Below are 25,434 nucleotides of genomic sequence, written 5' to 3'. Positions count from 1 at the left end.
AAAATTCGTTCACATTGAAATTTTTTTAATGTATGCAAATTTAATTTTAGGGAATAATATTTCCTTTAGATTGATCATTATTAAATATTATTTGCGATAATGTTATTAAGTACGAAAGGAAATTATGAATATTTTAGTTTCTATGCAAAAAAGCCACGTCCTAAATAAATGATTGATGATAATGAATAATTGATTAGATTTCCACGCATTAATCCGTTAAATATTATACCATAAATTTTACAGTAATATGTATTTAATTAGAGCAATTCAGTGATCTTAAGGTAATATTTTTGTAAAAATTACGGTTAATCGGATTTTTTGTTCTGTAAGATATTATGTAAAAAGAAATTTTACAGTAAAAATTAGCCAGTAGTTTTTACTGTAATTTAATCCAGAACTTTTTACAGTGTATTTCACCCAATATATGATATAATTAATGCAGACGATACTTTGTGAACTGATCGTTAAGACACGGTTCCTAGCAGATCACCGAAGTCAAGCATCACTGGCTGCGGTCAGTGTGCGGGTGGGTAACCACTTGGATCAGTCTGCGTAGGGACCGAGGGTGTGCGGTATTGGTCCTCGTTAAACTGTTCTACCGTAATGTGCTCGACTTCGCGCGCAGGTCGTCGGGCTACCGAAGCGGGGGTGCCATCCCCTCCGCTGAGGATCAAAATTGTGATGGCATGTCTTCGGATCATCCTCCGGGATGTTTCCCAGACCGTCGCCAATAGCCCATTGTGCAGCTCTAGTGCGACGTAAATTAACAACAACAACAACAAGCAGACGATACTTTAAAGTTACGAAGTTAGAGTCACTTTAACGTACTTTTAACTCTGAACTTCATTCCGTTAACTCGTTTTGTCGGATTTTAGTATTGATTCCAGAGATATTTCCTCATAAGTATATTAGTAATTTTGAGATTTAAAAACTCTTTATCTCCGTTTATAATGCCTTCTTACTCAGATGCAATTTCGCTCGATAATTAACTTAATATTTTTATTCAATTAAATAATGATAGCAATAAATTAAGCTATGATGTATAAAATTTTTTTTAACCATTTTGAAATTACAAAATCTGGAACTGAAAGAAAAAAAATGTTTAAATGGATCTAAGAAAATAAAAAATACGATAAAAATTTTCATCTTATTTCTTTATATAAAGTTATGAGTTTTCTTTTCTCTTTGTGCAATTAGTTCCAATATATGAACTAATGGCAAAAAATGTGAAATCTGCAGTCAGATAGTTTAAATGGTATTCTTATCTCCATTGGAAACTTATACATCGGATCTCGATTAATTCCCATCTCAATTTTGACTTCATAAATCCAAAACCATCGCTGAAAAGCAAGCTTAATTCTTCCGAGAAATATTTTTCGTATTTAATTTCATAGTTTAGTTGTACTTTTCCTGCATCAGTTTGTATTTTCTTAGTGTACTACAAAAAGAAAAAGTATTGCATCTTGATGAACTTAAAAATTCTAACATCATATTATATTGCAAAACTTTTAACCCATTTCAGGTTTTGTACTTTCTAAATCAAAGATAAATTAAATAAGGTCATTTTAGATAGAAATTATTGAAAATTCAGATTTTCAAAATGTTTATTTTATCAATATTCTTTCTTTTCATTTCGCAACCTTACACTTAATACATAACTCGTTTTAAATTCAAAAGATTTCCGAGATCCAAAATCTTTAAAAATCCTATAGACATTGAATCATTTTAATCTTACCTCATCATTTTAATCTAACCTTCTCATGTAAAAAACAGCACTATCGAAAAATATCTGAAGCATTAGAATAGAACGCAAGTCTTGTAGTACCTACATCACTAAAATAGTTCTTGACTTCAAAGTATAAATCATAAACAGAATTGATATAACTGCAATCATAATTTTATACAGTGTCACTTCACTGTTATTATTGGTGTTAAATATAGAACATAAATTTTTGTACATAATGAAGTCAAGCATGAAAAGTTCAGCATTAAGTATAGAAAATGATCCTAAAGCATAATCGTGAGAAAATTTAATTCTCTAATGATTCCTAACATAGCATGTGCTATTTTTGTGCGTGATAAAATTAGCTTACTTTTATAATATTTCGACATGAAATATCTATTTTTATCGCAAGCGTTGTATTAATGTAGGAAAAAATAATTTCAGGTTATTGTCCCTTATAAACTATAACGAACGAAGTTTCCAGTTTTTATGTTATATTATTTTTAAATTTAGCTTGCAGGTTTCTGCGTTGCATGTTTTTTTTAAATAAAAAAACAATCAAACGAAAAGCTTTACCATGTTTAAAGGGACTATCAATTTTTTTGTAATGGTATATTAGGAAAATGTCGCACTTTAATGTTTCGTTTTTGCATAGTACTTTTAATAGTATAAATTGTATGAAACAATTCACGTTGACGGGAAGTGTGTTTCTCTGTAATCTGAGAGTGTAATTTGAACAGTTATATTTTGAATTAAGTTTATATTGCAATAAAAAATTGTCTTGATTTTTTTTACAATAAATTTCTTATTCATAACATTCAAAATATACTTGCAAGAAAAGTAATAAAACACATATATTTCATGGAATCAATTTAAACAAGAAAAATACATTAATGCAAGAATATGAAGAAAATAAAAACAAGAATCAACACCAATTTCCTGCAATTAACAACTTTTATAGACTATTTCAGTAATAAATATGAGACTTAAAAATTGTCGAAAATGCGATTTTCTATAAACATAAAACACAATTGCTGCATCGGATATGAGGTTAGATCAATTAAAGTTCATGTTTTATTAAAAACCTTACTTTTAGTACAAAATCGTGTTCATTTTCTAAGCATATTATACGTAAATATTCATGTAAAATGTGACATAGTAGTTGTTGTAAATATGTATAAATAAGGCTATTTGTCTTGATTTAAAATGTGCTTCCAATACGAAACAGATTTTTTTTCCTGCAATGTTTTTACTTTCTGTATACTTTGAAATTTTTTTCAGGGTAAATTTCATCATTTCAGCCTAAATTTAAGAAAATAATTTTTTTTTAAATAGTACATTTTTTAATAGTATTACTATCTTGTACATTTTTTCAATGAACACTAGCAAGCAGATATAATTAGAGCCAATATATAGATTTGTTTTAACCTTTTTATTCTAAAACATTATTTTTAATACTAAAATTGTTTTCAATGCTTCTTAAAATTTAAATGTGTAAAAATTTAATAGCATCATTTTTCAATACTTTGAATATTTAAATTATGCTATTTAAAAGCACTCATACATTTGCATTTCAGTTTAAATGACTAAAATTTATCATTTAGATCAGAAATATATTTATGAAAGTGTTTAACATCAATGTACTAAGATTGCTTTGGTTCAATTAATTAACCTAAATTAATTAACATCTTATGTAACTTGAAATACTTTTAGGTAACACAATTTTAATTATCGAAATATGGTTAAATAGAATACATTCAAATAAAATATTTACTGAGAAGTTGATGAAGTGCTTCATCATTCTAGTACTAGCGATATAGAAACTTATGAAACGTTCACGTTATAATTATGATTGAAATATCAATGGATCTTATGATACAAATTTAAAATAAGACGGAGAAGGTTAATAAAAAAATATTCCCCTTTTTGGACAGATTTAGATGATGAATAATCACATTCCTATGAAAGGAATTGTGCCTGTTGATTTAATAGGGTTGTTTCAACTAAAGAATCCATATTTATTTTTTTCTGACAGAAAGCAGTCATCAGTTATTCTTATAAAACATCTTAGCCAATGGTGAGTGTCTCCGTTGATATTGTAATCTTTTATGCAAGAAATGTCCTTAATTATTATAAAGACAATGTAACTAGGAAAACTCAATGTACCATCATATAGTGTTAATAAGAAATCTATTTTGTGTAAATTCATTAATTAGTTTTATTGCAATTCGCATATTTTTATATACGCATTCGCATATTACTGTATTCTTGACATTAAAATCGAATCAATAATAATATTTGTTTAGATTTCAATATCTTACAATGAAATCTTTTCTAGAATAATATATTAGAAGGAAAATGTTTCTGTTAAATTTATTTTTGCCTATCTGTTTCAAATTTCTCTTTATCTTATTTCATATTGTATCTTTGCCGACATTAAAAAGGAGATATCATCTGAAAATAAATTCAAATTTTGTTTAAACATAATGAACACTGTGAATTATTTTTATGATGAAAAAAGAATTAATTTTTCTTATACATTTTTTTGATGTTTTGCTTATTCAGAACTTAAAAAATATATGAATTATTGACATCTTTTCTTAACTATAGTCATGACGATTATATCCATTGTATCCATTGACAATTGTATCCATTTCTATACTTCATTTGCGCTTTATTCACTATTTTTCTTCACTTTGGTATAGTTTTACTCCACTATATGGATTGTATAATATTGCCCATATTATTTTAATAATTTGTTTTTTTATAACAAATAAACGGTTTAAGGCAATATATACAAACTCATTATTTTTTATCTTATTTTATTACTGTTTCACTATTACACAGTGAAAAAAAATATGATCTAAACTACCAGAATATGGAAAGACTTACCATGTTTCTGGTTATATGGCTATAGGAATACCAAACATTTCAGCAATTTTTTCCAGCATTGTATTGATTTTAGTAAAATTAACAATAAAATATGTTTTTATATTATATGATAAAGTTTGATAAATGCGATAAAATGTAATATTTTTGTCAAGATACCTTAGAAAATGGTATAAAACCATGTATTTCATTAAATTTCTTTTTCAATTCAGCATTTTTAGTGAATTGTATGGCAATAAGAACTAGTTTTAAAAGTTCGAATTTATGGTAAGCCATTACCGTATGAATGAGGAAATTATTAAATGAATGGTTCATAAACGGTAAATTTTGGATTCAGTAAGCAAAATGTTTTTTTTTTTTTTTTTATCAAAAGGCCGTTGCCTTGTAGTTAGGTAATTTACAAAATTCACTTCATGAATATGATCATTATAATACGACCTAACTTAATCAAGTTGGACCTTTTTTTAAAACCTGGATTATGGTTTCAATTAGATGCAGCATTGATTCAATAGATATTTACTAGCCGTATCCTTGTTTTATATCTATACAAAAATTTTGCGTTACTGAATATTCCTTTAGTAATATTTGATTCCAGTTCCTAAATTGCAAGTCACCTCAACCCGTCTTGTTTAGTGCATTACCGACACGACAGGAATTTTTTTCCAAATCTTGTATTGTGCAAACATCATTATAAATTCTTGACATAAAATTCATTGTTCCAAAATCATGACACCAGCATTTCGAGTATTTTTTTTAAAATCACAGATATCATCTTAACACGTTCAGTCAGAAACTAAAAAAAAATGGATCAACCTTATAACCACTAAACGATTGTTTGGATTTTCATTCTGGCAATTTTGTTGGTTGGTTGGTTCTAATGCTACTTGCCAAACGGGCAAGCCTGCTTGGTGAAACCGAGCAAATTTAAGACAGAGTGTGCGTTTCTTGTTTTTCAGTGGCGCCATCTATGGCCAAGAATTAGACTTCTGCCACACCATACGTAGCACCCGTTTATAGGGCGGTCCCATTCATACATCCATTCATTCATCCACAGATCGTAATTTTGACCTGAATCAGAGAACGATCGATCTCCAATCCAGTACCCCCAGAGGTATGGTTTTGTTATGGGAACATGGAGGACTTTTGTCTGCAATTTTAAAAATTTTATCATGATAATTTAGAGCAGCGATTCCCAAAACATGTTCCACTGAGCTCTAGGGTTCCATGGAGAGATTGCAGGAGTTCCGAAAGTTAAAATATGTTCATGTTTTTTTTTTTAAAAAAGCAATTTCTTTCTGAAAACTGATGTATTTATATTCTATCAAATTCTATCAAAACAATTTATTATTTCTTTGATATTTCAGTCAGTTTTAATTAAGCGAAATGTTAGTGAAAAAAAAATTTTTTTAAATAAATTTTTTAATTTTAATGAATTGAGTAAATTATTTTAACAATTAGTACTTTTAATTGTAATTTGTAGTACATATATTTATAATTTATATTTACAGTTTAGCATTTATAATTATTTTATGCATTAATACTATTAATTCTTTTCAATTATATTTTTTCAATTCAAAGAGTATAATAAAATACAACAGTAAAGAAATGAATTTCTTTGATCAGCATTCTCAACATTCATGACAGTTCATTCAATGTTCATAATTAATTTTAATTTGCTCAAAAACATCAATTTATTTTTCCATTTACAGCTTATATGCTGAAAACAAATTCAGAGTTTGATTACAAGCCGCTTCAGAACAGTGAATTCAGCTGTCTTCATAAAATCTAATTTTAAGCTTTTTATTGACAAAACGATAAAAAAATTAGCATGTTCCGGCAAAAGAAGGTTGAATACTTAGGGTTCCATTGCCAGAAAAAATCAGGAACCACTGCCTTAAAAGCATGGCATGAGAACTATTTTTTTCGGTTAAATTTACTTTTCAGTGTAATATTTTTTACTAAATGTGTAGCAATAAGAGCTATAGTTTTAAAAACCAGAAGAACTATAGTCTTAAAAACCTAGTAAACCGTTACCATGTGAATAATGAAATATATTTTAGTTTTATTAACCAAATGTTTCCTTTTATTACGTTTCCTTTTTTTCCTATAAATTTACGCAATGAATAACTTAGAAGTAGCACGATTCCCTTGTTATGCTTTTCGTAGATATTTTTTTGACCAATACCAAACATCGGCTTTGCAATGCCTAATATTTTGTTATAATGTATAATATTTTTATACCATTACAATTGACAAATACAGAAATATTAATGGTTTCTGGAGTTGCTCTTTCGTGCTTAATACATGAAAAAAAATTTACGTTTCTTCAGAAAAGTGTTTCCGGGCCAAAATAAGCACCGAGATATAATCCTTAAAAAATACCGAGTTTCTTAGTGTCTCAATAGAAAAAGAAAGACGTACTAGGAAACCTAGAAACAACTTACTACTATTGAAACTACTAGTTCCGTGCAAATATCATTAAAGCCTATAAAATAGAGAGAGAATATTATATCAATTTCTCTAATACTGTAAATTCAAGCGAAACAAAATAGAGTTATGCAAAATATTAAATAATAAATGTATTTATAATAAAGATAAAAGGATAGAAGATAAAATATTTTTTTCCCAATGCCCACCTGTGTTAACATCCGTCAATTCGGCTATTTACAGGGCGATTTTGTTGGCCTCTCTTTCAGGGTCACCATATTAGGTGGGCCAACGTCGCTCCCACAGAATTCATGGCCAGATTATGGACAGATAGTACAGAGAAGGAAAGAACATCCATGCCTTGCCCGGGATTCGAACCCAGAACCTTTCTGATTCAGGGACAGCTCCCTGCCCCCTACACAAGTCGGTCGGCTAGAAGACGAAATAATGACTCGCAGTTGAAAAATCGGAATAAATAATTATTTAAACTGGAGTAAATCTTAAGGATTCTCTTTATTTTGCGAGTTTTCTTTATTTTAGGACAACAATTGTGCAATAACATGTAAATTTAAATAAATAAATATATAATAATATTTATTAATATTAAAAATATTGAATTTATATGATTGTCGATCAATATAATTTGATAAGCGTATAATCGAGATGATTCAAACTCACACTCAAACTTCTAAAATAAGTTACTTTTTAATCACCAGAATAAATATTAATGACAAATTTCCTTTCATTTTTTTTTAATGAATTATAACCCGCTGTTTTTTCAATTGCCTAGTATCATTAAACTTCCTCCTACGAAATACAGAGTAATTTACTAGGATCATCACGAGGAAAAAATACTGTTTAAAAAAAAGCCCTCCAGGCTAACTGGTTGATAGTGAAAGATAAATGTACAGGACATATCAGTTTATACGTTTCAAGAACGAAGCCCTGGAATTCCGGAAAGAATGTGTAGGATTAGAGCCTCAGGGTGGAGTTCAAGTGGGCGTTGCATTTTTGTGCCCAAAACGTAGCTATTTTTAATGATTTTATGGTCAGTTTTGAGAGGTAGTGCTAAAATTGACTTCGTAGTACACGGAATTGGTGTGTAAAAAAAAAGGAATTCAAAGATGGAATAATCGTATTCTTTCTTTTTAATCCATTTATTCACCCGCTTTCGCTTTTTCGATGCATCAGATTCTTAATTGCGCTAGTTTTTATTATTTAATACGTTGTTTTAGTTTTTTGAATAAAGAATTATCTATAATAAAGTGATAAGCTTACGGAGTTAATATCTCTTTAAGTAACATATATTTCAATACGCATATACGTATAAGCACGTGTTAGGAAAACAGTTAAAATAAATTAATTATTACTACATATAGAATTTTTCTACTAGCACTATTTTTCTATATCTAAAAATAGTAATGTTCAACTTCACGCAACATTTTGGCCTCCTGCATAAAAACTACAAGATTTCAAAACTTAAAATTACGATGGTACGAAGAAAACGATGGAAAAATTAACATTCAATAATTAATTGGCGAACAAAAAATTATTAAGCTCGTAGTAAAAAAATATCATTCTCTGCACCCCATAGGAATAAAATTAAAAAGCTTTAATATTTAATTTCCATTTTTAGTTATGAATCTAACAGGAGTTTTTTTAATTTTTTCATTTTAAGTTCCAATATGTTTGAAAGACATTGCTAGTTTAAGTGCTTTTTAGTGAATTCTTTCAATTTATCCAGTTTAACTACTTATTCATTGTTATAGAAAGTTATTTCTCTCCCAAGAGATCTTTATTTAATATACTATGCAAGAACTTGAAATGATGTCTAAAGTAAAAAAAAAATTTAAGTGATGTTTTCTGATATAACATATTAAAATGTTTTTAAATATATACAAGAAAAAGCTTAATATAAGTGTTCAAGAGAGATAAAAATGTTTCCTTTTTAATTTGATGTAAAGAAATAAGGTTATCGCTATGTATCGCTAACAGGTGAAATTATTTTCCCTTCGTTTTTTCCTTGTTATAGCAGCACACATTCTGTTTTTCTATGTGTTTTCCATGTCTCTTTTTGAATGTAAGTTCAAGTTCAGTTTATTATTTTCAAATACGGGTAATTATTCATTTTGTTACTGTTACTAATAGCATATTAATCAGGGCTCGATAAAGCTCAGAAATTTTACCCGTCCCCGAGGACGACTTGTCCAACAAAGTACCCGTCCTCCTTTAAAACTAACTCGTAGCTTCTAAATAAATAAAAATATAATTTTCTCTTTTTTATTACAAACGTTTATATAAATTGCACAATGAATTAGTAGTTACTAGGATTACATTATACAGTAATAAAAGAAATACTAGGTTACTAATAGTAACCTAGTACTTCTTTTATGAAATAATTTAAATGACAAAGGTCAAGTCATCTGGAATGTCAATTTATTCGAGAGTACTGCGTTTTTTTAAATGAATCAAATATGACGTTTGCCAATTCCACAATTAAGCCAATGATTTACAGAGGTTTTTGCACATAAATCTGAAAGGGGTTTTCCATTTAGGTAGATGTTCATAATTGCGTTTAACGCTTCTTATTTAAGACCAGTACGTAAGGTGTTTTTTTGTAAGTTCATTGCTGAAAAGCGCCTTTCAACAGCTGCAGTGCTCCCAGACAGAGAAAACATCAATTCCACCATGCGCAGTATGTTGCTGCATTTCGAGATTAGAGGGTCATTTTAGAAGTGAGGTGCTAGACTCTTGTAAGATAACAAAAATTGAAAATGTATCACGAACATTAACGGGAAAATGGCCGTCCGCGCGGACGTCGGATGCGAAAAATTCGTTGTCTGCGGGAAATTTTTGACCGCCGAGGACGGGCGGTTTTTCGAGCCCTGATATTAATGAATTCTGCTTACTAAAATTATAATAATCTTATATCACATCTACGAAATGATTTTAGCATTTTTGAAAAGTAACAACATTAACACTAGAAAGACGGAAAATTAGTATATACCTATATTGCCTAAAAGCAGTCAAAATGACAGGATTGTGAATGCGTAAATAAATTTGTTTAAAATTATTTTTTAACATTTTTTATATTATTTACAATTATTTAACAAGTTATTAGTAAATATTAACAATAAAAAAAATTATATGTTGTACAAAAAGTCACAAAATTCTAAGAAATTGTGTCATTATCGGCATAATTGTTTTTCTAATTGAAATTAAAAGCAGTCAAAATGACTTCCTTAGGCAATCTAGTGTTAAAGAAAACACGAATCAGAATGTGAAATAATCACGTGGTTGGTAGGTGAAAAGAGCAGAGAGTGAAGTCTCCTACTTCTACAAAAATTAATTAATAAAAGATTCTCTCATATTAAACGTTGCAGTATTTTTTATATATAAAATATCCATATAACCAATATCCTTATAATTAAAAATATTACAAATAATTATAAATTTCCTGGACATGAATTATATAGATATTATTTATAATATGATAATTTATAATAATATTAAAATATCATTGCATTTCAGCCACGTAAAATAAACAAAACTTTTATTTTTATTTTTACTGCGACTAACTCTTAGATCTCTTTGATCATCTAAATACTTAATTTTGTTTTATTCACATTTTGGGAATCTTTTCATCAACACAAAGGAGTAAATTAAAACTCAGAAAAAGTCCCTTTATTACTGATTAAAGAATAAAAGTTTTTTTCAAAGAAATGCTAAGGAAATTGGATGTTTACTGCTTCTTTCGAAAAAATGTTTTTTGGTTTTTCAAAATACAGCCGGAGAATCTGCACTTGCTCAAAAAGGATTAAAAACAAAAATATTTTCAACTATTTTCTAATAGAAACAAAAGTACATAGAATTTTTCAATAGCAATTAGAACCTTTAGAAAATTGTTTCTATTTACACAAAAAGAAGTTGAAAATCAGTTCTCATTGGGCAGATCAACACACGGTATAATTAAGCTTTATTCATTTTTTATTACGGTATTTATTAGTCTGCACTACTTCGATTATAGATACATTAAAAATTCAAAGTACAATTACTATTTAATTATTATATTAAAATATAATCATGCAACATTACCTTATAGGCCGACTGGCCTGTGTAGGGGGCAGGGAACTGTCCTTGCATCAGAATGGTTCGGGTTCGAATCCCGGGCCAGTCATGGATGTTCTTTCCTTCTGTATATTCCTTCTGTGTACTTTCCTCAACACAGGTGGGCATTGAAAAAAAAAAAACATTACCTTATAGTGTAACATTTTTAGGAGGAATATATTTAGCAGCCGTTTAAAAATTATTGAATAGTAAATAAATATCTTTATTTTAAAGTAAATTTTATGTAACTATGAGGCTCCGCTCACCAAACCCGGTTGCCTTTCAAATCTTATCAGTTTTTTTCCCTTAAAAATTTGTAATAAAAATAATTTACTCAAAATTTATAAATATTAAAAATTTATGTTAATAGTATTTTGTTAATATATTAAACGTAACAAAATGAATGATTAATTGGTTTTAAAAAATAATAAACTGCACCGGAAAAAAATATGTATACTTAGGAAAACATAGAATGCTTGATACAATCAGTGTTATTGAATACGAAATAATTTTACTTGAGAACAATATGTCCCGCAGTGGACTGATCGTTAAGACACGGCTCCCAGCAGATCACCGAAGTCAAGCATCACTGGCTACGGTCAGTGTGCGGGTGAGTGACCACTTGGATCAGTCTGCGTAGGGAACGAGAGTGTGCGGTATTGGTCCTCGTTAAACTGTTCCATCGTAATGTGCTCGAATTCGCACGCAGTTCATCGGGCTACCGAAGCGGGGGTGTTATCCCCTCTGCAGAGGATCAAAATTGTGGTGGCATGTCTTCGGATCATCCTCCGGGATGCTTCCCAGACCGTCGCCAATGGTCAATTGTGCAGCTCCAGTGCGACGTAAATGAACTACAACAACAATAAAAATCATTAAATTAAGAATTAACGATGGGTTTTTTTACATCTAAACTAAACTAAACTCAGCGGCACGACAGCCCATAGAGGGTCAAGGCCTACTGTGCCCATCTCAGTTTTCTTGGGATCTGGGGTGTAGAAGCAGATGTTTCTGTTGGGTGGTCAGTAAAATGCGGAACACCCAGTGTTTAGTCTTCAAGCATGCTTGGTGCTCATTATATCAACCCACTAAAGGGATGAAATTAAAGGTAAATTAAGTAAGAGGGTGAAATTACAACAAATTACAACAACAACAATTGAGAACAATATTTAACAATAACCTTATATTTCAGAACATCTCAAATTGCAAACGTTTCTTATCTGACTTGCTTCTGTTAAATGCTTAAAAGAATTCCATATTACTGTTATAATTTACATCATCTAATCTTTCTAATAATCTTTCTCATTTATTTTTTTATTCTTTTGACATCAAGTTAAATACGAGCGTATTAAAATACAGATCTCAAGAGAGAGACTTTTAAACAACAATAAAAAAGTAATCATTATTTGAAGCAAAATAAGAGGGAATTAGCGAAAGCTGAATTTAAATTTACAGTAACTGTAAAAGAAATTGAAATTTTGTAAATCACGTTAAATTTTAGCTCTTTAGTTGTATTTCAACGAGTCGTGATAAAAAATGGCGAAAAATTCTTCATAAAAAAGTACTTAAAATGAGCTTTTGAAGAAATTAAAATTCATAAAAAAAAACTTGTAGTAAGTTCATAAACAAAAACTGTCTTTCTAGCATGTCCAATTTCAACTCTGTAGTTGCATTGGCCTGTAGAGCGGCCCACGGGGTATTTTTCACACAACCTTAACATTTAATAATTCTCGAACTAATTATCTAAAGTTATATTTCTCAGTACGCCCTATGCATTTTTAAATAATCTTTGTGAATTCAAATTTAAAAGTCTTATTACTTTTACACAGAAAACAAAATCTAAGGTTAAGTTCAACATTCAAAACATCTTTGGAGTATACGAATTTTTTTGACAAAGAGAGAGATTGTTGCTATGGTAACTAAAAGTTTTTAAAATACACAAATGAACTTTTTTTACCAAGAAATGCCTGAAAGAAAATGAAAAATTTTGCTAAATTATTTTAAGCTTAATCGCGCTTGTATTAAATACATGTTTCAACACACTCATTTACATGCAACCAATAATAAAGTATTTATTTTCTTAACAGTTTTTTTGTAGCATTTTTTATTTTTTTTCTATTTTCCATTGATATCTTAAGGATATATAAAAAGCAAAAAAAACGTTAGTGTATTGACTATCGTTAATTATTGAAAGAATTTCAATTAATAATTATCATTTACTAATAATTATCATTTATTATTTATAATTATTGAAATTATATGGGCAATCACAAGACAAGAGTGTGTGCACTCTTGCCCAGCTTATACTTTCCTGCTATGCTCTACACTATGTTTTTAAGGTTAAGAATTCCATCCCGCTATATTTTTTCCGATATCACACAGTTTTTTTAAGGTAAGGGATTCCATCCCGCTATATTTTTTCCGATATCAGACAGTTTTTTTAAGGTAAGGGATTACATCCCGCTATATTTTTTCCGATATCACACAGTTTTTTTAAGGTAAAGGATTCCATCCCGCTATACTTTTTTTCGGTATCACACAGTTTTTTAAGGCTAAGTACCATTGCCCGGATTACATTTGCTTAGTATTCCCTATTTCTTGCTTCTTTAAGTTTAAATACTATTGTCTGATATACACTTGATTAACATTCTCTGGCGTGTTTTCTTAAAGTTAAGTGCCATTGTTTATAGAGTTTTTTTATTTCTCCTGTGCCACTACATGGCTTTTGAAGAAATTATGTTTCACTTTGTTCGGAACAGGGGCTGCACATTTTACATTTCGAGTTACCTTCTACGATGTTTCTGTTAAATTTTTCGAAGCATTACTTCTTCGATTAAAGTAAATCATTCCCGCAACAGCCTGTTGTGAAACAGGAGAGTTATGAATATCAAGGCTCCACAATTTCGTGACCAATGGCATGATTGTGGGAATTCAGTCAGTATAGCGTACAAGCCGTCTTTACTTCCCACACAAGCTGATGCCCATCGATCTGAAGCTGGGTAGGCTTGTAGGCTTCAAGACCACCACTGGGGATTGAACCCAAGTTCTTCATAACGACAGTTCAGTGCCTTAACCTCTGAGCCATTGTGGCTCACTTCCTTATTTATTAAAATAAAATATGAAAAAAGGCAGTACATAGTAGAAAATGAAATGGTTTAAATGGAATAATATCAATGAAACATTTAATTCTAATATATTATCAAATATTTAGTAGTGCTGTTATTAACAGCTAAGTTTGTTATTATTAATAGCTATCCTTCTTAAAAAACCATCTAACGTCGAAATAGCAATTTAGATCAAATCTATATTATTTCCATTTTCGTCTCTTTCACGTCTTGTGTGATAACTTAGCAAAATTACTTAATTTAAATTTTTTCCTAATTGAAACAGAAGCAAAGCCAGTGGTACAGATTCTGTACTAATAGAATGAAACATTTCATTTGAATAATTTCTAATTTTAAAGCTAAATTCTGTTTAAGAAAACAAAATCAATCTTTCTCAGAGTTATATTTATGATTTACTAAGAAATGGTATCTTTATAAATGTATTCTTGTCTCTCAAAAACATGTATGCAGATAAATTATTTTTGTGTGCAGTACTTTATGAAATTCCTCGTAAATCACGTACGCTTCATTTATCGCGAGTTTAAAATGTTAGAAATAATAACCATTTTTCAATGTGTGGACTTTTGAAATCTATAAGTATTTTATTTCAAATAAAATACATGACTCTCATATAAACTGAAATTTTATGATACTTCATAAAACGTAATATTACTGATGATCAAAAATAAAAAGAAAATCAGTAATATAAAAAGGTTTTTATCTTTTGATAATGTGTATTCAAAATATGAATGGAAATTGCTTTTAATTTTAACAATATTTTTCTCTCAAATACCTAAAGTTTATGAGGTATTTTCCATTTAACCGCAAATTTTTAATACTTGATATAATTATGCAGTTTTCCTGTGAATTTGTTTCAAATAAGCCATCGAATTTGTTTTATAAAACTAAAACGGTGTCTTTATAATTTTTACAACCAAAGGAAATAGGGGGATTTACATACACATTTAGTTGATTTTTCTAAATTTAGTATTTTTACGAAAGGCTGTCAATTATGGCTTTCTCATTTGTTCTAAAAAATGCTTAAATAATAAACTCATTTTAATTACGCTATTTACTAAAATATCCCAAGGAATCGCATAATAAATATTTATAGAGATTATACATATTAGGCAATCAGGACGCTCAACACTTTTATCCTTAGCATTTCAAGCTTAAGAGGCAAACTAGTATCCAAGGAATAGTAAATATAAGGGTTTGACAGAATTGTATCGATACACGAAAAGAAAAAAAATCTGGTAAAACTTGACATTTGTTTAAAAAAAAATCATTATTCTGGTTAGTAAAATCGAAGTATAGAGTATTTAAACCATTCATTTGATAATGTTTCTATTAACATGGTAAAGGTTTACAGGAAATTTGTAAATACTAAATGGTTTTATGCCATACTCTAAGTTATAATGGTAAAATTACCAAATTTTCCACACTTTCCAAATTTTATCCCATGTTATAAAGCCATATTTTATTGTTAATTTTATCAAAATTATTTCCAAAGCGTTTTGGGAAAAATTACCGAGCTTTTGATTATCCCGTAGATCCAGAAACACTGCAAAATTTACCATATTCATGTAGTTTTTTACCATACTTTTTCTCAGTGAATGTTCATCCGATTTATTAAACAAACTCCTCGATAAATTGTACTTATTTAAAATTCTGACCTAAATAGATTATTAAATACTCTCAATAAGTTATTTTTTTCTCCTTTTTTCGATTTTCTTGAAAATTAAAAGCATGCATTATAAATTACTCAAAAGCATTCCATTAAAAATACTCAAAACTCTACTCTACCCTTTTGAGTATTCGATTAAAAATACTCAAAAATTTTCCATGGGTTGATTCCCTCCATGAGCAAAAATTTTACCATCTTCATGTAGTTTTGGCCCCTTTTTTTCTCATTCTTTGTTTATCTGGTATATTAAGCAATCTGCTACACAAATTGCATTTAACTAAAGCTCATGATGCAAATGAATTTTCAAATACGTTCAAAAAGTTTTTTTTTTTCGTTTTGTAAAAATTAGAAAGCATGATATCGATTAAAAATAGTCAAATATTCTCCTTTGAATGACTCCTTTCATGGACATGACCAAGTTCATTGTTCAAGACTATCTTCTCTACAAGATTAAAATATATATATATATATATATATATATATATATATATATATATATATATATATATATATATATATATATATATATATATATATATATATATATATATATATATATATATATATATAAATAAATATGTTCATTTTTAATTTACTTCCTGTTTCAATTACATTGTCAAAGAATTTTCTTTGAAATATGAGTCACTTTAAGGTTTTATTGAAAAAGTATGCATAATTTCAGGAAACACTGTCAAAGTTAAGTGTTGTAGTTTTATCCTTATACCACTTTATATATAATATGTATATAGTATATAATATACCACTTTAATATAAATTTTTATTGTCTTCGTCAATTCTGAAATCAGAAAAGCATGGGTATCATTAGGGGTCAAAAATTAACAGTTCAGAGAAGAAGAAATTAAAACGGTATTGAAACCTGTTAAATCACTAGTGAGTGTCGGAAGACATCAAAACCAGTTCGACTGTCTGAAAAAAGATAAAAGATTTCTTCCGATATTGATTTCAAATCCTATCTGTTTTCTGGGACAATGAAACTGGCTTTAAAGTTTCTCATCCTACCTTCCCTTCTAGCAAAAAATTCTTAAGATTTCTATGAGTTTTTCCTTCCCCCCATATTATTTCCTATTTGGGACTTTTATTGTGTTTAGTGTTTAAACTCATTTATGTCAAAAATTTAAAAATTATGCATTAAGGAATGTAATTACGGAGCACCCTCCATATATTAACTCTTTATAAACATATCTACACTGGAGTGCATTGTTATTAAATTCCCCTAACTCTTTGACACAGATACGACACCGGTGTCTTTTTTGCTATATATATATATATATATATATATATATATATATATATATATATATATATATATATATATATATATATATATATATATATATATATATATATATATATATATATATATATATATATATATATATATATATATATATATATATTTGGCACTCTAATCACAAACAGAAATACATTTTGGTATTTTTTAACTGCAAAAACAGTCTAATAAATACTAAAAAAAATCTCTTAAATTATTGGAATTATTTTTAATGAAATATAAATTCCAAGATTTTTTTTTCTCCATTCATATTCAAAATTTTATCAATGTGTGATTTTATAAAAATAAATTTCAATGATGAATAACTGTATCTCTTGGATCTAAATAACTATTAATTTGGTGAAAATTTGGAAGTGAGCCGAGTTTGGAAGATTTTATCTTTAACGCAGAAAAAGACACTGGTGTTTCATGCTGAATTTCATAACTCTCTATTATTAAAAAAGTTAAATATAATATTTTTCACTTATAAAAAATAATTAAAAATTTCATTTATCAGCTTAAATTAATGCAAAATAATGAAAAAAGATCGAAAAATAAAAATTCTGTGTCAGATGGCTCACATGTTTAAGAAAAGAAAGTAAAAAATTGGTATCACGATCAATAAAATAATTTTTGAGTAACATTTATTTAATTAATAATAATATGATATATTCACATATTAAAAATAATGTATCTAATATATAAATCAAGCCTAATGTGTTTCATAATTTAAGCTATCAGAGAATAAATTTTTAATATATCAAGTATATTAAAAGACTTTTTTAAATATACTAAGAGATTTTTCTAAATATATTTATACATAATACACTAAAGGTAAGTATACAAAATTAAATCATGATTCAAAATGCTTCCAGCTCATATTAGCATATAAAAGTACCTTTAAAAACAAAATAGAATATTCAAAGAAACTCTATTATACGAGAATTGCAGGTAAGTTTCAATATAAACTTGCTGCTACATAAGATTAACATGTCAAAAATTTCGGGTTCTCCTGTTCTCAAAACAATTTTCCATAAGTATTATCTTATGCAATGTAACGAAATTCTCTCTCGCTGAAAAGCAATCATCTTAAAACTAAGTCATGCGCTAAAAAATACAGCAGAAGTTGAGAATTAATGGTAAAACTAGGATAACTTCGTTCTGGATTTTCGCCAAGCTGAGGTTTCACGTATGCATTTATGCCTGAATTATTGGCTATTGTAAATTTCTTCTAAATGCAATTATGTAAAAATATACTCAAAACTTCGAGTAGAAATTTTGTGTTTGGGATACCAGCTTTATGTAATTAAACAATGAAATGAACCCTTTTTGGGTATAAATGTTGTATTAAAATTGAAAGCATGTATTAAATAGAGCAGCGCATATGTGATACAAAGTTTAGATTTTGGTAGAAAACGTTTTTAAAGATGATCGAACACTTTTTCAATTTAATCTGAAGAATATTTGACGTAAAATGCACTCGATTTTTACAGAAAAATTTTTTTCTGCGTATTGTTCTATTATCTGTTTGAAATTACAGAAACCTTTCGTGCTATATCTATCCTGAAACAATACTAAGCAGTATCGTGTAAACATGTATTCATTAAAAATAGTGTAGTTTATTGCAATGGACCCCGAAGACCTTTGCTTAAATGATTTTGACATATATTTTAAAGAAATACAATGATTACTTGATTAAAAACATCATTCGCTACAAAAATACGCAAACTTGAAATAACGGTAAATATGTTTTAAAGTCTCAAAAAATGCGTGCCTTTTTTCAAGAATTACAAGTAAAACAATAAAACACAACGTTGCTAACGAAAAATAGAACAATACTGGTGAGAAATAAAACTAGAAAACCCACAGTGGCCAAAAGGGGAAAATCCAAGGTAAAATGCATTTCCATGCGCTAGGAAGAGTTGGGAGAGTTGGTGGGGGGCTGATGACGTTAACAAGGGAATCAGTGGTCGTATGAATAAAACAAGATTCCAGATCAAAAATATCAGCTTATATAACTGGAATGGAAATAATTTTGGCATCGTTGAGATTTAGTTTCTTCCCTAGATTCCAATAAAGTGCAGCAATGGATGATTTCTTGTATTCTTGATAAAGAGCATATTTATCATGTTCCTTAAGATTAAATTTTAAACCTCATTTGCCACTCTCAGCTACTAAGGTTTTTCTAATTTTGTTTCTCACCTTTAATTTTTCATTTTTCGTAGGCAAATTTATGCGTTATATTTCAAATCACTTTTCTTTTTTCTCATTCACTTTTGGCAAGTCTTGAAAATAGGCTCCTGTTTTTGAGCGTTTTGAAACATTTCCGCTGTTACTTCCAATTTATATATTTTTGAACCGATTGAAGTTTTTATTCAAGTAATATTTTGCCGCTTCAGTCTCTTGGGAATATTTATTTAAACTACAGTGATTGTTGTACGAAGAGCTTTTGCAGTTTTCATGGTTGATTAAATATTGCTGTAAAATATTTTTTCATTTTAATTTTTGCGCTAGGTTCTTTTAAATCTTGATCCTCGACTGAACCATTGTTGAAAAGATGATCATTAGAGATGATCAAATTTTTCAATTTGGATATTGAAAAATGCATCATATTTCCTTTCAAAAACATACATTTAAAAGTACAATTCCAATTTAAAAGTGTGAAATATATCAATTCTTGAGTACCAAATCCTGACTTCTGAAAGCATCTAATTTCACATTTTTCGCAAGCAAAACAATAGTTTACAAGGATTACCTTGTTAAAAGTTCCTGCAAAATAGTTAATAAAACTTTGAATGTAAATGCAATTATATATTAAAAAAACAGGTTAAAGGAATTATAATAGGTATAAAAGCCTAAAACCTAGAACTGATGAAATTATGTTTCCCAATATATTGGTCATTATAGAGATACTAAACTGTTAGAATTTTTGAAATTTTTGAACCATGGTATTGTATAGTTAAAACTTTAATATGGTTTTTTTCAATTGAAACATATTATCGTAATTCTAAAATTTGAACCAAAGTGCTGTTTAATTTAAGATTTTATTAAAGTTGCAGAGCACATTTGCAACATATTATGGTCCAAGATACCCATGTTATATTTCAACGAGGAGCCCATTTTTCTGAGAGTGTTCAGTGCCCAAGCTAGCAAACTGAACACCAAAATAATTTTTGATCTTATTACCATATTTTTTTGGTTCTAACATGCTATCTTAATTATTGTGATTGTATGTCAGAATGCTTAAAAAATATTTAATACGTTTAATTCGTTTTAATGAAAATGGAGAAAATTATAATGGAGGGCTGAAAGTAAATTGTTATTAAAAGGTTTAAACTTTTGGTTGCTTTCCGGGTTTAGTTGTCAGATCATATTTTCCAAATTGCAGCTATTAATTTTTTACCTGAATTTGTCAAAAAATATGTGTTTATTTAGAAAAAATATGTTTCATCGTATGATTTAGTAACTTAAAAATTCCTTCCGTACAAATTAATTAAAATATTTCTGTATTACAATAGACCCTTAATATTGTATGTCATCACGTTAAAATCCGATTGTTTGGTCAAAAGTTATTTAAGTGTTTGGTAAAAGTTATTTAAATTTTTTTTTGTGTTTATTAAGTATTTCTTTTGTGTTTACTCAGCATTTCTTTCGTGTTTACTAAGTATTTCTTTTGTGTTTACTAAATATTTCCTTTGTGTTAACTAAGTATTTCTTTTGTGCTTACTAAGGATTTCTTTTGTGTTTTCTAAGCATTTTTTTGGATTTACTCAGTCTTCAAATATCTTATAACTCCAGAACCGTTGGCGCTAGAGTTTTGAAATTCAGACATCGACTACGAGGCGCAATTTCAGCCCTTTATCTGAAAAATTGTTTAAAAATTTCAGCTACTCCGCTCAGAAGAAATCTTAGAAAATGATTTTTCTCATTAGTTTAACATTAATGCGAAATGTTATTGTTTGCAACATTAATGCGAAACATTAATGTAACATTAATGTGAAACATTAATGCGAAACATTAATGTAACATTAATGCGAAATGTATGAATTAATGCCACTGTTATGAATAAAATTGTAACTGATTCGGTTTAATATTTTATCACAATTCATTTATTGTTTAATCATTTTTTACTAGTTCAATCATCCAAACAAATGACATGTGAATCAGTGCTACGTCACCGAATTAGCATTTCTAAAGTTATCTGAAATCACGGATTATTTTGTTTATACTTGGGCTTTTAAAACGAGTTTCTGGAAAATGTGGTGCAATTTTGTTCAAAGTCTTACTGAATCCTTAAACGAAAAATTATTTTATTGAAGTAAAATAATTTTGATTTTTTTTAAAAAAATTAAAACTTTTATACGGATCAAGATGAGAAATTAATAAATACAATATTGCATGTAACTTATAAAAATTGGTTTCATATTAATCTCAGTTAATTTTCCTGATATATTATGTTCTTTTTATATAAACTTCATCTTAAAACGTGTCGCAAGAATATCTAATAAAATTTTTAAAGAAATCAGATGAAAAGTGGGTGGTTCTCAAATAGCCATAATATCAAATAAACTATCGGCTTTTAATTCGCTTTCTTCAAAAATTTTATAAGAAATTTGAAGATAAACTTCATATAAAATAAACATAATATATCTAAAAAATAAGCGGAGACACTTGCAGTCCTGTAAAAGTTGTTTATTTAAAATTTTTAAATAATTTTATTGTTTTATTTTGCGTTTTGCATAACTAAAAAAGTCAATTGTTCTGAAGCACACAGTTTCAGCGTCATTTCTTCCTTGCATAATATTTAAGAAAAAAGTAATCCAATTTGAACTTTAAGAAGTAATTTGATAAAAGCTTTTTCTCTTTGAGACAAAACATCGAAACGCAAACGAGATCAATTTAAATGTCTTACATCTTCTTCCAAGCCAGAAAAGAAAAAGACTATTTACAAAAAAATATTCTCTATGGGATGAAATAGAATTGTTTTGCAGTAAAACTTGGAATCGCAAACCAGAATCAAATCGTTACCGTCTTATCGCGCAAAATATCGTTTTGCTTTCAACTTGCCACGCGGACATCAACTTTCACATCTCCATTCGCATTATTTCCGGAAAATCAGTTCTCTGGTTTCCTATCTGATGATCGAGAAGAAAATGACATCAGATTTAGTTCAATTTAACCCCTTTTTTATTTTTATTCTCGTATGGTCGAGGAAAATAAAATTCATATTATTGCTTTTATTTCTTGGTCCTGTCAGGCAGTTTTTGTTTATCGAATAATTTTAAAATCTTTCTAAGTATTTAAGGCCTAATTTGCAACTTTTAAGTAGTTTTAAAAAGTTTAAATGGAAGAATATATCACATAACTGTATATTTTTACAGGGACGTCTGTATTTGTATGTATTCTGTAGTGTAATGCATATTTAATTTAAATCAAATATTTACCCTAATAATTTTACTAATGCAAATAACGTACGAAAATATCTAATTTACATGATAAACTAGTATAGTGTAATGACCAATCTTACTATACATTTTTAGAATCCTTGTCAAAAGCGAAGTCGAAAACGTTTACATATAGCACACACAACACAAATTAATTTGTAAGCGAATAAAAAAACTTCAACGAAATTAAAGGAATTACTTACTACTTTATTACTTATTACTTTAATTACAAAACTACTTATTAATTTCTTATTAAACTACATATTAACTACTTATTAAAATTGCACTGAACAGTATTAAAATCTGCTTGATTGACGGAGAAAATAGAGAAGAGATAATAGACATAATTATAAGATAATAGAGATAATTAGAAACCCCCCCCCCAAGTTTCATCAGGTAATCAAACTGGTTTGAATAATTTCCTTCCCACATTCTTCAGTTCATTTGGATAGCATTTTATTTCCTCGCTTATATTTGAATTCGAGACCCTTCATACTGCGTTCTTGACCTCTTGATGTAAATTGCAAAACTTGATTTCAGAAAATTAGACTATAAATCACAATAAATCATTAAATAATCATTATATGTTATTTCTAAATTATAAATATAACTATCATTTGTAAAAATTATTTAGTTTTTTTAATAATTAAACAGCATGAGTCCTATTTAACTATCATTTTAGTTTAAAGGAATATCGTGTTATATATGTATAAAATCAGTAAGCCAAATCTGAATTCATAAATTAGGAATACGTGAAGTAAATAATTACATTTTTTTTTTTTATGATTAGAAGAGCTAAAATTATAAAAGTTTTTTTTCTTGATTGAAAAACATTTCCAAATAATGCTAATCATGTTGAATTAAGCAATTTAATCTCGATTTAAAATAAAAATATACCTATAACCTATTAATTTAATATTTGCTTTTAATTAGATTTTGGAATGGAAATTTCAGACAAACAATAATTTTAAAGAAAAATACTATATTGCTCAAAGCATATCAACTAAAAGCATACTACAAATATACTTATTCATATTGTAAATTAAGGTCTGAGTAGTTTGAAAAGTTCTAAACTCGGTAGCTTGCTATAGGCGGTATTTAGAACCAAAAAAAAAATAATACTTTCACGCATAACAAGTACTACAATATTTTCTACAAAAAAATTTGATAGTAAATCATTATTTTAATTTTTTCTTATCATTTATTTAATTCTATCATTTTAATAAAAAATGTACATTATAAAACATATTTCAAAAATTAAAAGCCGTCTGCAGATATACTTATATTTCCAAATTTCAAATTCCCTTTGAAAAGACAGAAATAACTATGATTCTGAAGGATTTTTTTTCCTACATCCTTTTATGAACTCTTTGGACATGACAGAGATATGAAAATCTCAAGTTAATCTTGTCACTGAGCGAAAGCTTAAGTTCTGAAAAAGTCTTAGCTATAAGAAAAAGCCACGTGGAAAGAAATGTAGCCGATATCTGCTTTTCCAAGAATATTACGCTTTCCTTCTTTTTCTATATCTCTCTGTTATTACTTTCTAAGCTACTCATTCTACGTTCCTTTTTTTTTAATTCGATTGCTAAAAATGGAGTTTGTAACACGTGTGAAATGACGTTGTCTTTCCTTTCAAAAATATACGATTTCACCTAAAAATATAAATCCGTCTCCTACAGAAGCTAAGAAAAAACTTGAAAATTGAGAATATGATTATTTGTATACTTTGACCGAAGCTACATTCTTTTCTTCTTTATTTTTTAAAAGAATAATATTTTTTCAAATCCATTTGTTTTTTTAGAAATAAATGTATCTAAGTGTTTTGTCAGCAACCGATCTAGTTTTTACTATATTTTAGTTGAATATAAAATAATCTAATAGTTTTACTGCATGCACAGTATAAATATATCAAACGTACTTAAAAGTTTTATTAATAAGTATTGTCAGCAATGTAAAATGAGAAAAAAAGAACCACCCTGAATAGTTTTTGATGAAATAATCTTCAGTTTATAGGACTCAATCTTAATGGTTCGAAGGAGTAATTTCAAGATATGCTATTTAATTAGTACAGACGATATTTTAAGCTATGAAATCAGACATAAAGAAGTACCTTTTCAGAAAAAGAATACCTTTTTTTGATGGATTCGGTTTTTTGATCCTTAAAAATGCAGAAGACCGCTACAATCTGAGAAATATGGTCTCAATAGTTTGATCAGGAGAACGGACTTTTAATATAAATTTTATTTTCTGAGTATTTCGTCATATTTCGAGTACTTTTTAAGCGAATTGAAAAAATTTCGCAAGCAAATATAAAATTCGTTTATATAAAGATACAAAAAATAACTTTTGCAAATATTTATAATTTTTAATATTTTATTTAACAATAATAAAATTTTTGAATTGTAAGTTATAAAGTTTTACGCCATTTTAAAAAATATAATTTTATATTTTGAGCAAAATTGAGAAATCGAAATTTAAATATCTGGCTTTTTTCAAAAAAAATTCTAATCGACCGACTTCTCTCAAATTTTGTATTTTGCCATATAAATTTACATTCTTTGAAATGATGTGAAAATTGTATGTCTTACAATTCAATTTTTTTACTATTATCAACTTAAACAATGAAAAAATAAATAATATTGTACTGTATTTTTTACAATTCTTATTCTTTGCATGCAATTATTTTTGGAGTAACGGATTTTATAATCATGTGCAATTTTTTTTTAAAAAATTCATTTAAAAAGTTTTAGAGGCGAAATATT

General features: G+C 28.0%; 1 protein-coding gene and 1 long non-coding RNA gene across 6 annotated transcripts in view; one reads left to right on the top strand and one right to left on the bottom strand.

Annotated features, from left to right (window-relative positions):
• Window positions 1-25,434, bottom strand: part of LOC147813821 (uncharacterized) — a 579,591-nt gene that overhangs the window by 314,341 nt on the left and 239,816 nt on the right. The gene's annotated exons all lie outside the window — the stretch shown is intronic.
• Window positions 1-25,434, top strand: part of LOC107438721 (potassium channel subfamily T member 2) — a 518,547-nt gene that overhangs the window by 267,770 nt on the left and 225,343 nt on the right. The gene's annotated exons all lie outside the window — the stretch shown is intronic.

The sequence above is a fragment of the Parasteatoda tepidariorum genome, chromosome 3 (assembly GCF_982258835.1).
Source record: "Parasteatoda tepidariorum strain Cologne lab strain chromosome 3, Ptep-v5.0, whole genome shotgun sequence".
NCBI classification, from domain to species: domain Eukaryota; kingdom Metazoa; phylum Arthropoda; class Arachnida; order Araneae; family Theridiidae; genus Parasteatoda; species Parasteatoda tepidariorum.
This window is presented reverse-complemented; position numbering and strand designations above follow the sequence as displayed.